Here is a 4,577-nt window from a genome sequence, read left to right as displayed (position 1 = left end):
GGGCTAAGCATGTAGAACAAACCCTAACAACACACATTAACAGAAAAGAGAAAAATCTCAGGAGCAGACACAGGCAAGTCTGAGAAGACCCCATTGTCTCTCATTAACCAAGCACAGGACAAATGAATCCACAGTCAACTGTTGCAAACTTTGTGATGTTCATACCACGACTGTCAACAGATTCAACCAGTAAAGGAATTTTACAGTTTATGGAGTTGAAGATCAAAACATTGTTAAAAAGATATGAAAATCAGGTTTGAATTTTGCTAAAGAAAGAACCTTTGGCTCACCCCTGAAATCCTAACTGCAGGATCGCGACCCAGAGCACCTGAGTAATAGCTCTTCAAGTCTACAATTTAAAATGGCCTCTAACAAAACTACATTGCAAAAAATGGGAAAGAAACAGAATGGGAAGAGTAAGAAAGTTGAAGAAGCAGAGCCTGTAAGAATTTGTTGTGGAAAAAGTACTGGACCGACGTGTAGTGAATGGGAAGGTACACCATTTCCTGAAATGGAAGGGATTTACAGATGCTGATAATACTTGGGAACCTGAAGAAAATTTAGATTGTCCAGAATTAACTGAAGCATTTCTTAATTCTCAAAAAGCTGGTAAAGAAAAGGATGGTACAAAAAGAAAATCTTTATCGGACGTACGTGAATTTGATGGTAGCAAATCAAAGAAGAAAAGAGATACCGCTGACAAACCAAGGGGCTTTGCCAGGGGTCTAGATCCTGAAAAAATAATTGGTGCCACCGACAGCAGTGGAGAATTGATGTTTCTCATGAAATGGAAAGATTCAGATGAAGCTGACTTGATGCTGGCAAAAGAGGCGAATATGCAATGTCCTCAGATTGTAATTGGTTTTTTTTAAATAAGTTTTTTATTGTGAAAATACTGTACAGAGGGGTTACAGTTACATGAGCAAGGTAATGATTATATTTCTTTTCAAGCACTGTTGCCTCTTCTTTTGTTTTTCCCCTACCATCCCTTCCCTCCCATATCCACTACACTTCCCCCCTCCCCCCACCCCCCACCCTCCTCATCTCTGCCTAAATTGTAAAGTTCATTTTTCAACATAGCATCTGTACATCTCATTGTTGCAATGGGTCAGTCTGTATCCCTATTTAAACAATTCGTTTTTTCCCTTCCCCTCCACAAATTATACCAACATCAAATACAGTGAAAACAGGGGTTATACCATGGGGGAGGGACATACAAAGCAACAAAAAAAATCACATTGTACCTTTAAAAACAATAGCAAGAAGAAAAAAAACCACTTGTGTCCCTATCTTGGGGTTCATTTTGCTTAACGTTATCTTATCTGACCTATGCACATAGCTTTTGACATTTTCTGTTTGTCCCAGACATATAGTAGTTATTGCAAATAAGGGAAACCATGGGACCTATGTTTCTTTGGGTCTGGCTTGTAATTGCTTTTTATGAAGAGAGACTAACTTCTTGTCCAGAAGATGAAGCTCAGTAATTGTTTGCATTGTTTTATATATATATATATATAAAATCTGAGTCGGTTTTTGAATTACTGGTGTGAAACAATAACTACATTCTAAAGAAAATCAAGTTTGATAATGGTTTTGAAAGTAGTATTGGGGAGGTTGTTGAGTTTTGGGATTTTTTTCCTCAATAGCACTGGTTACTTTGAACAAATATAATAAAGGCTTTCTGTAGTTGCTTCTTTTATCAGAAAAAAAAAGAAATGTCCACCAGACTTTCTCTCCAACTAATCAGAAAAACCAGACTGGAGGTATGGTTTATGTGGTGTAGAGCCAACTGTGAGCAAGGAAGCCAAGCAAAACCATGGGACTCCAAACTCTGAGTTCATGCTCTGGAACAGGCAGTGAGGAAAGGAGAGAGTGGGGTAGGATGGAAGGAAGGAAGGAAGGAAGGAAGGAAGGAAGGAAGAGGAAGGGAAGGGAAGGGAAGGAAGGAGGGAGGGAGGGAGGGAAAGAGAAAATGGTTAACTCTAATTCTGAGAACAGATATGAAATCATAGCAGATGCTGAGCAAAGCAAAACAACGAATCAAGACCTAGATCCATCTTGCAAAAATGTAAAGTGATTATACTAGAAGTTGGTGTGGGAGGCGGGCAGGGAGGCATCTTTGGAGATGTTAGCACTCGTGCTTGTTACAAGAAAACCTGGGAAGTGCTCTTGTAACATGGGAATCCATGCAAAATCATGCTCAAACAGATGTGGAGTACTGTCATTTGCCGAATACAGACTACAGGCCAAATGTTGCCCAAGGCACGTGGACTGAAAGATAAATAAGACCTCGGTAGCAGGCTGCATTCAAGGAATCAAGATTACACACACACACACACACACACACACACACACACACACCCTGTTCACACATTGAGACTCAGGACTCTACATTCTTTCTGAACCTTTCTCCCCCCACCCACCCATGCCTTACAAATGGGCCAATCTTCCTGAAATGTTTTTGCATAGGGTCTAAATCTCCCTGGATGTGACAGTGTGCCAGTTCTACACCTAGGCCTCAAGAAACCACAAGCACGTCTCCTGTACTTCTGTCTTTGTTTCAATCACACTCCCAAGCTAGGTTAGCCCATGGGAGAGTGGGCAGCGTGGGGAACCTAGACCAAGTCACCCTGGACACAAATGTAGATTGTCTGAGCGCAGATCTGCAGCAATGACCACCCAAGATGTATGGATTGTGGATTGTCTGTGATTGTAGGCCATAGAGATGCCTTTGGTACTCAGTCTCCAACCTCTGAATTGGGTCCTTTGTCTCCACGGTCTTGAAGAATGAAGCTATGGACACAGAGGAAGAGGTAAAATGTCAAAGATTCATTGAAGAAAAAGATAAACAGAGGTCCCACTACTAGACAGGAGGGTGTCAAGGGAAGGCTCCACCTGGCTGCATCATGCAGGGGCGACTAAGGTGTCTCTAGGAGAGAGCTATGTGACCCAGCCCACGGGTTATGTCAGTCTGCAGACAGATCCAATCAAAGACTCCACACATCTTTTAGCACCTCTGATTGGCTGCGGGTTCCAACACACACACTTCTAGGGTCCAATCTGTTTGCTTTTGCTCAGTGGTCTGTAGGTACGACTGCTCAGGGCCATGGTGCTGTGGAGTCCAGGGGCCTGCACACAAAACTGCTCAAGGCCATGGTGAGAGATGCAAAACCTCTATGGGGAGGGGCTGTGTCCTGAATGCCCAACCAGGTTCTTTTTCTTCTCTCTTGTTCACTTAATGTGACAGTGGGTACAGAATCCCTCAGGAAGAAAATAACTCCAAATTTTCACCTTTTCTCCCTGCACTATATTAAATGTGGCTTCCTTGAAATTCCAGCTTATTCTGTCTGGTAAATGCATCAGTGGCAAAAGCCATGCTAGATGGTGGCAGCTGAAGTCTCTTTGCCCTTAAATAGCTGTCAGCTTCCAAGTATAAACAGTAAATACCATGAAGGCTGTCTTAAACCACAGCCCAAGGGAGCGGCAGAAATTGGATGCTTCCTAGAAATGATCTTTAAGTAAAGGTTGAGCACAATAGCCTTGGGGGGATGTTTTCAAACGGTGATTGGAGACAGTTGTCTGAAGGGAAGGGTTACCCGGCCTGACTTCATGGAGTTGGCCCCAGGTGACAGAAGTGAGCTTTGCAGTTCACCTGAGTGAGCCTCCCCCTCTCCCCGCCCGGCACCCCCCAAAGGCCAGAAATATCCCAACTATTTGGAAAAGTCTAGGTACATCTTCCACATCCGGATGCGTTCGTGAGATGTAGGCTCAACAAAACGCCCAGGGGCTTCCTTCAAGCTCTGCATTCGTCTCTGTGAATAGCCTGGAGAATGTCTCTTGCAGACAGGCCCGGGCAGTGTGAGAAGGAGAGGGAAGAGGGATGCCTGACTTGGGTCTTTGGAAAGGCAGCAGTTTAAGCCCTTGAGAGGGGATTAAGGGGCCTCAGGGGCTGAGGCAGGAGGGAGACAGAGAGCCCCTCCCACCTGCTGTGGTCAGAACCAGAAGGGAGAAGAGAAATAGAGGTAGGATTTTTTTTGGTTTTTTTTCGGCTGGGGGGGTGGGGGTTGGGAGGAGCGGAAGGAGAGCAGGAAAGAACCCACAGCTCATTCTCAGAGCACTTAGGGGCCAGACTTGCTAAAGGGTGACATTCCTCTAAATGATGCAAACTCAGCCCCTTCCGGGCAGGACACTGCACCAGCAGCCTCAGGAACTGAAGGTAGCATGTGGTGGCCCAGTGGCATAGACTTCTATCATATCATTCTGTCCTCATCTCTATCTGCCTACTTAAAGCTATTGCCTTCCCTTTAAAAAAATAAAATAAAAGTAAATGTATCATGCTGATAGTTCGTGATGTGAGATTTTCTTTTTCCTATTCTCATAGATGTTTCTCATTGGGGAAATGAAGTGATTATCAGTGCATGTTTCATAACATCTAAACCCATACCTGGCACCAGGGCATCACCCCTATAATCCCAGCTACAGGGAGGCTAAGAACAGGAGACTTACAGCTCAAGGTCAATTGGGACAGAAAAGCTTTGCAGGACATCTCTTAAACTATTATCTATACATGGTGGCTT

At 43.9% G+C, this 4,577-nt stretch overlaps 1 pseudogene; it reads left to right on the top strand.

Moving 5' to 3' along the window:
• The first annotated feature begins 361 nt into the window (after nt 1-361).
• On the top strand, nt 362-1,484 carry LOC105998334 (annotated as a pseudogene).
• Nucleotides 1,485-4,577: the final 3,093 nt, after the last annotated feature.

This window comes from Dipodomys ordii, unplaced genomic scaffold (assembly GCF_000151885.1).
Source record: "Dipodomys ordii isolate 6190 unplaced genomic scaffold, Dord_2.0 Scaffold161, whole genome shotgun sequence".
In the NCBI taxonomy this organism is placed as follows: Eukaryota; Metazoa; Chordata; class Mammalia; order Rodentia; family Heteromyidae; genus Dipodomys; species Dipodomys ordii.
The sequence above is the reverse complement of the archived record's forward strand: the minus strand, read 5'-3'. Positions and strand labels throughout refer to the sequence as shown.